This window comes from Triturus cristatus, chromosome 2_1, assembly GCF_964204655.1.
Source record: "Triturus cristatus chromosome 2_1, aTriCri1.1, whole genome shotgun sequence".
NCBI lineage: Eukaryota > Metazoa > Chordata > Amphibia > Caudata > Salamandridae > Triturus > Triturus cristatus.
The window spans coordinates 668453188-668465208 of NC_140581.1; positions in this window are offsets into that span (position 1 = coordinate 668453188).

A 12021-nucleotide genomic window follows, 5' to 3' on the forward strand; every position below is an offset into this window, starting at 1 on the left:
GCGGTGGTACGACCGGAATGCCACTCTGGTAGAGCTTCAACCTGGACAAAAGGTGTGGGTCTTGGCCCCAGTGGAGCCTTGTGCCCTTCAGGATAAGTGGACAGGTCCATTTGAGGTTGTGGAGCGCAAAAGTCCTATCACCTACTTGGTGGACCTGCAGTCTCCCAGGAACCCTTTGAGGGTCCTACATGGTAACCGCCTTAAGCCCCACTTAGAGAGGACCGAAGTGGGCATGCTGCTGGCCACTGATGATGGAATGGAAGAGGAGACCGAGCCTCTTCCTGACCTCTTAGTAGCCTCTGAGAAAGATGGGTCAGTGGATGGAGTTAACCTCTCACCCACCCTGACGCCCGAACAACAGGAAGATTGCCGCCACTTGCTGGGGCAGTTACCAGATAGGTTCTCCCTGATTCCTGGTGTCACAGATTGGTGCGTCCATGATGTGGACACAGGAGACAGCTTACCTGTGAAGCACAAAGCTTACAGGGTAACTGACAGGGTCAGAGCTTGCATCAAGGAGGAGGTCTCCAAAATGCTTGCGCTAGGGGTGGTTGAGTCCTCCAGCAGTCCTTGGTCCAGCCCCGTGGTCTTGGTCCCCAAAGCTGCTGCGCCGGGAGCCACACCTGAACTCCGGTTCTGTGTGGACTACAGAGGACTCAATTCAGTAACTAAGACTGACGCGCACCCCATCCCCAGAGCTGATGAGCTCATTGATCGGCTAGGGGCTGCCCGGTTCCTCAGCACGTTTGATTTAACGTCTGGATACTGGCAGATCGCCTTGACCGATGGGGCCAAAGAGAGGTCAGCATTCTCTACACCAGATGGGCACTTCCAGTTCCGGGTCATGCCATTTGGGATGAAGAATGCCCCTGCCACCTTTCAGAGGTTGGTCAACCAGGTACTGGTTGGGCTGGATGCGTTCAGTGCCGCCTACCTGGATGACATCGCAGTATTCAGTGCCACCTGGCCCGAACACCTGCGCCACCTCTGGGAAGTGTTGATGGCTCTGCGCCGAGCAGGCCTCACGATCAAGGCAAGCAAGTGCCAGATCGGGCAGGGTTCCGTGGTGTACTTGGGACACCAAGTGGGGAGTGGCAAGGTGGCACCCTTGCAACCCAAAATTGAGACCATCCTGGCTTGGGAGACCCCAAGACACAGACCGCAGTGAGGGCCTTCCTGGGGCTCACTGGGTACTACAGGAGGTTTGTCAAGGGCTATGGAACGATTGTTGCCCCCTTGACAGAGCTGACTTCCAAGAAGCAGCCCAGGAACGTGATCTGGACTGACACCTGTCAGAAAGCTTTCGACACCCTGAAGACTGCCCGTGCTCTTGGCCCCTGACTTCTCCAAGGAATTCCTAGTACAGACAGACGCTTCAGAGCATGGTGTAGGGGCTGTTCTCTCACAGATGACTGAGGAGGGATGGGACCGACCCGTAGCCTTCATCAGTGGGAGGTTACTTCCACGGGAAAGTAGGTGGAGTGCAATTGAGCGAGAAGCATTTGCTGTGGTCTGGGCGCTGAAGAAGCTAAGACCCTACTTATTTGGGTCTCACTTCCGGGTTCAGACGGACGTCTTTATGTGACAGATTCCCTGTGATTCCAGGAATGCCTCCATTTCACTGGATACCAACTGTGTACCATTATCCATCACAATTTCCACAGGATAACCCTCCCTCACAAATATATATTTTTTAAATTGTATAACAGCATCAGAGGTGATACTATTTACAAAACCATCCTCAAGCCACTTTGACATATAGTCTATAAAGGCAATTGCAAATTTGGAATTATCACCTAAGACATTAATGGGGCTGGCAATATCAAATGCTACTTTCACCCATGGAATCAAAGGAGAACTCACAGGGTCAATCGGGGGGATGAGTCGCATGCGACTTATCACTCATGATACAATGTCCACAGTCATGCACATGACCTTCCACAGCTTTGTCAACACCAGGCCACCAGAAACCTTCATGTACCCTGTGTTTCATGGCTCTTATGTCACAGTGGCCTTCATGGGCCAATTCCAAAATGTTTAGTCTCAAACTCTCTGGACCTACTATCTGACCAAGCCTCCTTAGGAGTCATCCTTCGCATGTCAATTCACTTGCCACCTGCCCAGATGATGTGAAATTTTCATCCAGAGATCTCAGATTGAGCGGCCTCTGAGCAACCTAGATCATGATCCCACACAGAATGGGATCCTTCCCCAACTTTGCTCTTCACTCACTCTCTTCCAATGTTCCTTGCAGCACACTGTTTATAGAATTGGCTAAACACACCACTTCATCATCATCGTCAATAGCCCATTGAACACCCTCATTTGAATCGTCCAATGGCATTCTGGCCAGAAACTTACATTCCTGAAATCAATGCTTCCATTTAGCAATCCTGCATGTAGCTTTGTCACCCCTGTTAGACCTGGCACCTTGGCGTGAGTTTCCCTTCCACTTTTTTGATGGTGTGCCTCAACTGTTTTGCTGGTGTTGTCCGCTCAGGGCACTGCGCCACGGCTAATCCGTGCCGCAGTGCAAGTGCTCCCTAGGTAAAGTGTACCTGTAATTGATATTCATGATTGGTTTATTGGATTTACTATCAGTCCCCAGTAAAGTGCACCAGGGGTGCCAGGGCTTGTGAATGCCAATGCTGCTGGTGGGTTTGCAGCGCTGGTTGCGCCACCCACAGAAAGCGGCCTTGTAAAATGTGTCTAGGGTCTGCCACCGCAGAACCTGCGTGCAGTCTGGTACTGTCATGCTGGCTGGGCAAGTGCACACACTTGCCAGCCTCCAAACCTTCCCTTTGCCTCATGTTAGTCACCCCTATGGTAGGCCCACGGGCAGGGTGCATTGTAGGTGTAAGGTAGGACAAGCCCTGAGTGTGTGGCATGTCCTAATAGTGAATTACAGCCATTTTCGTTTTCACTATTGAAGGCTACCTGCTCTCCATAGGCCAGAATGGGCTGCTGGAGTCACTACACGCTGTGACCCCAGTGGACTCATAGAGCATGGTAGAGTATCAAGTTTAGTATGCCTGAACTCAGAATAATAAAATACTTCTTGTAGTCAAGTTTATTTTAATATCCTGGGTTTGTAAATACTACTTTTAGAAAGTTAGTATTTACTGACCTGGCCATTTTAGTCCACCTCTGATGTGTGTGGGTGTTCTGCCTAGCAACAGTAAGGAGCAGGGTTGGGGAATCCCCAGAGACAGGCTGGCTGCCAGGTGGTGGGTAGAAAGATGACACCAGGATGGGTGGGAGGAGTACACCTTGACTCTTGAATAGACCTATGCTCTGCCACCACAAAGCCGGCGCCGCCCCCTGTGGAGCGGCTGATGTCTCTGCCCTGCTGCTGAAAGGAAAGAGCAGAGTCACCATAACAAAGTGCTCCAGAACTGGACTGGGCCAGGCCCAGGCCCCCTGGCGCTAAAGAACAAAAGAATCACTGTATAAAAGTAGGAGCCTGGCTCCTAAGAAATCAGAATCCTGTTTTACCACAAAGAACCTCTGCCCGACTAGAAGGAGAAGAAGACGCTGGAGGTGCTGGCCTGCTGCTTACCTTGCTGAGAAAGGAGAGGAAGAGACTTACTGAAAAGACTTTGCTGCTTTGTGCTTTAAACATTCTCCAAGGGCTTGATCTGAGCTTGCCCCCTGAACAGAACCCCAGGACCAGTGGGTTCTTTGTGCCTTTGCTCGTCCTGAAACTGGAGCCGCGTGTGTATCCCGCTTGAGGAAGACTGCGCCCCTCATCGCCCCTCCTAGGGCTGTGACACTCGGGAACCTTTTACGTAGTGGGTCGCGACACTGCTCGTCATACTAGCAAATAGCCCCAAAGAATTCTGGATAATGTAGTGGCAGCGGTGAGTACGCCTTTGCCACGAGTATGTGAAATAATGCCATCCCTGGACACGTGTTTCGAGGTAATTGCCTCTCGTCAGCAGGGAGCAGGTAGGTATGCGGGGTGCCAAGTAGACTGCCAAAATATATAGGTAAAGTACCTTTCAAGGCGCGCAGGTGCAGACACCAGGCTCGTCAGCCCAAAGTCGCTCGAAAGAGCTTTAAATAGTTTACGTAGTGGGTCGCGACACTGCTCGTCATACTAGCAAATAGCCCCAAAGAATTCTGGATAATGTAGTGGCAGCGGTGAGTACGCCTTTGCCACGAGTATGTGAAATAATGCCATCCCTGGACACGTGTTTCGAGGTAATTGCCTCTCGTCAGCAGGGAGCAGGTAGGTATGCGGGGTGCCAAGTAGACTGCCAAAATATATAGGTAAAGTACCTTTCAAGGCGCGCAGGTGCAGACACCAGGCTCGTCAGCCCAAAGTCGCTCGAAAGAGCTTTAAATAGTTTACGTAGTGGGTCGCGACACTGCTCGTCATACTAGCAAATAGCCCCAAAGAATTCTGGATAATGTAGTGGCAGCGGTGAGTACGCCTTTGCCACGAGTATGTGAAATAATGCCATCCCTGGACACGTGTTTCGAGGTAATTGCCTCTCGTCAGCAGGGAGCAGGTAGGTATGCGGGGTGCCAAGTAGACTGCCAAAATATATAGGTAAAGTACCTTTCAAGGCGCGCAGGTGCAGACACCAGGCTCGTCAGCCCAAAGTCGCTCGAAAGAGCTTTAAATAGTTTACGTAGTGGGTCGCGACACTGCTCGTCATACTAGCAAATAGCCCCAAAGAATTCTGGATAATGTAGTGGCAGCGGTGAGTACGCCTTTGCCACGAGTATGTGAAATAATGCCATCCCTGGACACGTGTTTCGAGGTAATTGCCTCTCGTCAGCAGGGAGCAGGTAGGTATGCGGGGTGCCAAGTAGACTGCCAAAATATATAGGTAAAGTACCTTTCAAGGCGCGCAGGTGCAGACACCAGGCTCGTCAGCCCAAAGTCGCTCGAAAGAGCTTTAAATAGTTTACGTAGTGGGTCGCGACACTGCTCGTCATACTAGCAAATAGCCCCAAAGAATTCTGGATAATGTAGTGGCAGCGGTGAGTACGCCTTTGCCACGAGTATGTGAAATAATGCCATCCCTGGACACGTGTTTCGAGGTAATTGCCTCTTGTCAGCAGGGAGCAGGTAGGTATGCGGGGTGCCAAGTAGACTGCCAAAATATATAGGTAAAGTACCTTTCAAGGCGCGCAGGTGCAGACACCAGGCTCGTCAGCCCAAAGTCGCTCGAAAGAGCTTTAAATAGTTTACGTAGTGGGTCGCGACACTGCTCGTCATACTAGCAAATAGCCCCAAAGAATTCTGGATAATGTAGTGGCAGCGGTGAGTACGCCTTTGCCACGAGTATGTGAAATAATGCCATCCCTGGACACGTGTTTCGAGGTAATTGCCTCTCGTCAGCAGGGAGCAGGTAGGTATGCGGGGTGCCAAGTAGACTGCCAAAATATATAGGTAAAGTACCTTTCAAGGCGCGCAGGTGCAGACACCAGGCTCGTCAGCCCAAAGTCGCTCGAAAGAGCTTTAAATAGTTTACGTAGTGGGTCGCGACACTGCTCGTCATACTAGCAAATAGCCCCAAAGAATTCTGGATAATGTAGTGGCAGCGGTGAGTACGCCTTTGCCACGAGTATGTGAAATAATGCCATCCCTGGACACGTGTTTCGAGGTAATTGCCTCTCGTCAGCAGGGAGCAGGTAGGTATGCGGGGTGCCAAGTAGACTGCCAAAATATATAGGTAAAGTACCTTTCAAGGCGCGCAGGTGCAGACACCAGGCTCGTCAGCCCAAAGTCGCTCGAAAGAGCTTTAAATAGTTTACGTAGTGGGTCGCGACACTGCTCGTCATACTAGCAAATAGCCCCAAAGAATTCTGGATAATGTAGTGGCAGCGGTGAGTACGCCTTTGCCACGAGTATGTGAAATAATGCCATCCCTGGACACGTGTTTCGAGGTAATTGCCTCTCGTCAGCAGGGAGCAGGTAGGTATGCGGGGTGCCAAGTAGACTGCCAAAATATATAGGTAAAGTACCTTTCAAGGCGCGCAGGTGCAGACACCAGGCTCGTCAGCCCAAAGTCGCTCGAAAGAGCTTTAAATAGTTTACGTAGTGGGTCGCGACACTGCTCGTCATACTAGCAAATAGCCCCAAAGAATTCTGGATAATGTAGTGGCAGCGGTGAGTACGCCTTTGCCACGAGTATGTGAAATAATGCCATCCCTGGACACGTGTTTCGAGGTAATTGCCTCTCGTCAGCAGGGAGCAGGTAGGTATGCGGGGTGCCAAGTAGACTGCCAAAATATATAGGTAAAGTACCTTTCAAGGCGCGCAGGTGCAGACACCAGGCTCGTCAGCCCAAAGTCGCTCCAGAATCCTTTGGGGTTATTTGCAGCATGACGAGCAGTGTCGCGACCCATTTACGTAAATTACTAATAGCTCATTCGAGCGACTTTGGCTGACGAGCCCGGTGTCTGCACCTGCGCGCCTTGGAAGGTATTTTACCTATATATATGGCAGTCATCGGCACCCCGCATACCTACCTGCTCCCTGCTGACGAGAGGCAATTACCTCGAAACACGTGTCCAGGGATGGCATTATATTTCTATATACTCGTGGCGTAGGCGTACTCACCGTAGCCACTACACTGTCCAGAATCCTTTGGGGTTATTTGCAGCATGACGAGCAGTGTCGCGACCCATTTACGTAAATTACTAATAGCTCATTCGAGCGACTTTGGCTGACGAGCCCGGTGTCTGCACCTGCGCGCCTTGGAAGGTATTTTACCTATATATATGGCAGTCATCGGCACCCCGCATACCTACCTGCTCCCTGCTGACGAGAGGCAATTACCTCGAAACACGTGTCCAGGGATGGCATTATATTTCTATATACTCGTGGCGTAGGCGTACTCACCGTAGCCACTACACTGTCCAGAATCCTTTGGGGTTATTTGCAGCATGACGAGCAGTGTCGCGACCCATTTACGTAAATTACTAATAGCTCATTCGAGCGACTTTGGCTGACGAGCCCGGTGTCTGCACCTGCGCGCCTTGGAAGGTATTTTACCTATATATATGGCAGTCATCGGCACCCCGCATACCTACCTGCTCCCTGCTGACGAGAGGCAATTACCTCGAAACACGTGTCCAGGGATGGCATTATATTTCTATATACTCGTGGCGTAGGCGTACTCACCGTAGCCACTACACTGTCCAGAATCCTTTGGGGTTATTTGCAGCATGACGAGCAGTGTCGCGACCCATTTACGTAAATTACACTCGGGAACCTACCTGCCTTTGCCCCCCTTGAGAGCCTCGCTCCGACCGGAGTCGCTCTCTACCCCGGGCTAGGCCGCCGGCACCTCTGCCACCGCCTGCTATTGGAGCGCGCTGAAGCGCTATCGCCCCTCCAGCCGGAATTCTTGTCCGACGATCGTGATCCCCACCGGGTCCCCAGCTGCACGGACCGTGCCCTGTGACCCCGCTTCGCGATCTCGACCTGAGATCAGGCCGCGCCGCCCACGCTGAGGAGACCCCCGCACTACCGTGCTGAGGGTCGTGGGCCGCGCCTGCCTGACTACACGCACCTGCTCAAGAGGATCCAAAGGTGCCCCCATCCTGGCTGAGTCGCACCCTCCCGTGCCGACTCCCAAAAGCAACTGCACGTTCTTAAGAATTCCAGTATCGGGCTCGGGGCCCGCAACGCCTTATTTCCCCGTTCGCAGGAGCCGATCTCTGTAAGTACTGGAACCACAAGTAACATTTGCGAGAGATTACGAAGTATCCATTTGAAACTACGAACAAAGAACATTTGCCTGCTTTACAACCTGGTGGCATAGCGAAAACGTTATTGGTCTTGTGATAAGTCTGCTGAGATATATATACCTATTTTTACATAAAGAAGCGTATTTTTCTACATATCCAAGTCTGGTGTCCGTTTCTGGGGGGATTGATGTATTTACTGTGTGTGCGATTGTAAGTGCTTAACCAACAACGCCTGAGGAATCGCCTTGGCTGCTCACGCCACGCACCTAGAGGTTGAGCAAGGGTCATTCACAAGGGGTTATCCTGCGCCCTGACATAGAGGAGAGGGTTCCTGCTTGACACAAGGACAACCTTGCGCCAACCAGAGACCCCCAAGTCTAACAACCCCTTTATGTGTTGAACAGCTCGATTAATAATTTGTGATCAGTTCTTAACAGGAAAGAAACCTCCCACAGATACGTGCAGAAATGCTGGGTCCCCCACCACAATGCTAAGGCTTCCTTTTTGATAGTTGAATACGTATGTTCTGCTCTCCTAAGTGCTCGGGAAGCATACACTACTACATCCTATCTCCCAGTGACTATGATGCTACTATATCTGGTATCGAACAATTTCAAAGGGCTAGCTGATACAATGTCAGACTGCACTTTGTTTGTTTTTTTTGGTTTTTTTTAAACCTTTATTACAAATTTCAATAGATATACAGGTACGGGCCTACAACCTCCGGGCCGGCCGCTAGTAAACAATAAGGTCATAAACATATAGGTATAAAACACAAGCAGCAAGCAGTGTAGATCCCAAGGATCCGAAATATCATTTGCGGCTATAGGTTTCATTTTAAATGAAAAAAGAAACAAACCCACAAGGCGGCAAAAGTCCAGGTGACATTATGCGCTCCCCTCGGGAGGGGCCTACCAAACTACAATGGAAGGAGGGGGGGGAGGGCAGGGGGCAGAGACAAAGGTATCCCGATAACACAGAATCATGGAGATGCGCAGACTAGGGAGACAGGGCCTCAGCAGAGTCACGCGTTAGGGGCGGGGCGCACATCCCACCACGATAGGAGTTCCAGGGGCCCCACACCTTTACCCATTTCCCAGGCTTGCCTCTCGCCACATACACAGTCTTTTCTCGGAACATACATCAATCCATATTTTCCTTCCACACCGAAATCGTGGGTGACCTCTGGGAGCCCCACAATTGTGCTATGTCACGCTTGGCCACCATATATCCCAATGTCACCCACCACGTTTGCGCCACCGTGTAATCAGTCGGCTCCCAAACATTCAACAAACACCTCCTCGCCTCGGGGAACAACGCAACATGCGTGACTGCCTGCAATACTGCATGCACACCACGCCAGAACCGAGTCACCTCCGGACATTCCCACAAAACATGGAGGAAGGTCCCAATCATACCACACCCACGCTTACACATCCCATGCACCGCATATCCCATACGCATCAGGCCCGGACCCGTAACATACACCCTGTGGAGTATCTTGAGCTGGACGAACCGAAGGCGGGCCGGTATGGCCACCTCTTTCGGGGAGGCCCCGCAGACACCCAATCCTCGTCATCCAGCTCCAATCCATCAGCGACCCATGCCTCACGAAGGGCGGCCAGCAGCCCCGAGCGATCATTGACGAGCTTTTTATAGATTAATGAAATAGTGCTATCCGGCACATACCATCTAGTACTCTATCTTCCAATGGGGAGCACTCCGGGATGGACGCGACCTCCGGGAATACGGAGAGCAACGCATGACGAACCTGCGCATACCGAAAGTACTCCCTGTCATGCAATTGGTACTCCGCTTTCAGCACATCGAACGTTTTAAATCCCCCCTTCGTCCAGAGATCCCCTACCCTGCTAATGCCGATCGTGTCCCACTTCTCAAAGCCTTTCGTCGTCCACAAACAACCCAATCGCTCGGAAGCATACAATGGCGTCGCCCGGTTCAACCGATCCTTCCACCCCATCGCCGAGTTTGCCGCGTGCCACACATGTACCGCGACCCGTGTCGGACCCGTCAACCGCGCGTCGAGCGATCTGGAGTAGAGCGCCCTATTGTAGTCGCCACCCGGCAACAAGAATTTGTCCATCTCAAAAGCCGGATTAAGGGCAGACCCATAAAGCCCGTGATTTATCGCTGCCAGCTGAGAAGCCCAATAATAACGTTTGATATCGGGGAGGGCGACCCCCCCGTCGTACCACGGGAGCGTCAGCTTCGCGAGGGCGATCCGCGGCCTCCCATCCCAGAACAGTTGGCGCTGCAGACCCTCCACCTCCCTAAAATAGCTAGCCGGCACAACATCCATTGTGTTTTGTAAGGCGTATAAAAACCGCGGCAATGACATCATCTTAAACAGCGCCGCCCGGCCAAGCGGCGAGAGCGGCAAGCGCCGCCAACGCGCCACATCCGCCTTCAAACGTTGGAGAGGGGGGAGTAAATTCTGTGTGTATCGGGCCGCTGAGTCCAGGGTAATAAAAATTCCCAGATACTTGAATCCCTGGTGAGCGACCTGGACAGGGCAACCCCGCGGGAGGATAGGAGCCTCTTCAAAAAGAACATAAACACAGGACTTAGCCCAGTTGATGACTAGGCCGGAGTTACGGCCAAAGGAGGACAATACATCCACCAACACAATCAACGATTCACGCGGGGAAGCGAGATACAAAAGAATATCGTCCGCATAGAGAGAGACTCGGTCCTCATACTCTGGGGTCCATCGGAGACCACGAATCGAAGGGTGCCACCGCAGCCACTCCGCCAGGGGCTCCAAAGCGAGCGCAAAGAGGAGAGGCGACAGCGGACAACCCTGACGCGTGCCCCTACCCAACTCGAAGGGAGCCGACACTCTACCATTCACCACCACCTGCGCCAGCGGTCTAGAATACAGCAATTTCACCCAACCGATGAATCCCGGGCCAAACCCAAACTTCTCCAGCGTCGCCCAAATATATGGCCACTCAAGCGTATCAAACGCCATAGTGGCGTCCAGGGACGCCAAAATGGCCGGCTCACGTATAAACGGAACCCTCGCGAGCACCCCATGCAGACGCCGTAGGTTAAGCGCGGTGTTGCGATGAGAAATAAAACCGGACTGATCCTGATGGATCAGATCGCACACCACGCCAACCAGTCGATTAGCCAGCACCTTAGCAAGGATTTTCGGTTCCGCATTCAAAAGCGAAATGGGCCTGTAGGACGTGACTCGATCCCGCGGCCTCCCCTCCTTATGAATAACCACGATGGTGGCGAGACGCTGGTCCAGCGGGAGAGAACCCGCCGCCCGAGCCGCGAGAAACATATCACGAAGATGAGGCGCTAAGGTATCCGGCCGCAACTTGTACAATTCAATGGGAAGGCCATTAGGACCCATGGCCTTGCCAGAAGCGACTGAGCGTCTGGCCAGGGCGTCCATCAACAATTTATCCTCCTCCGAAAGGGAAGGCAACCCAATATCTTTAAGCAGGACGCCGGAGTCCTCTTCTGGGCGAGAAGAGACCGGGGAGTACACCCCGCGGAAATACTCTGCAAAGCAATCAACAATTTCCTCGGGATCAGTAACACACACACCATCCACTCTCTCAACCAGCGGCACAACTCGACGCAATCAGTTTTCCAGCCTTATCCCCCATATCATACAGTCGCCCCTGTTGCTCCCTACTCATGCCCTTGGCCGCTTCAGTGACCAGGGCCTTGTAGTCTGCTTGTTTGAGTCTGAGAGCATGCAATTTGTCCTCCGTGACACCACGATCCAGGTCACCCTCCAACTCAGTAATTTCAGACTCAATACGAGTCACCTCCTCCCGCTCGCGCCTCTTGGAATGGGAAATGTGGGACAGGGCTTCCCCCCGGAGTACCGTCTTGAACGCCTCCCAAAGAGAAACTGCAGACGAGACCGATCCCACATTATCTTCAAAATATTGCTCAAGGGATTTAATCAAATCTGCACGAATTGTGGGATTACGCAAGTACCAGGAGTTGATCGGGACCACCCTCCCCTCCACCCCCAGGACAATATCGAAGTGTAACAGAAGCGGGGAGTGGTCTGAAATACCCCGGGCAAGATGTCGCACCTCCCCGATCCTCCCCGCCTGGGCCGCTGGCATAAGAACATAATCAAGTCGTGAGAGACTACCATGGGCCCCGGAGTGGAACGTGTACTGTGTCTGTGCAGGGTGTTTTAGCCGCCAACAATCCACCAATCCCAGGGTGTCCAAGAGTCCAGACAACCAAGTTTGGGCCCGGGGGAGGTCCCTGGGGGGGTATCGATCCTCGGCTCCGGAAACCACAGCATTAAAG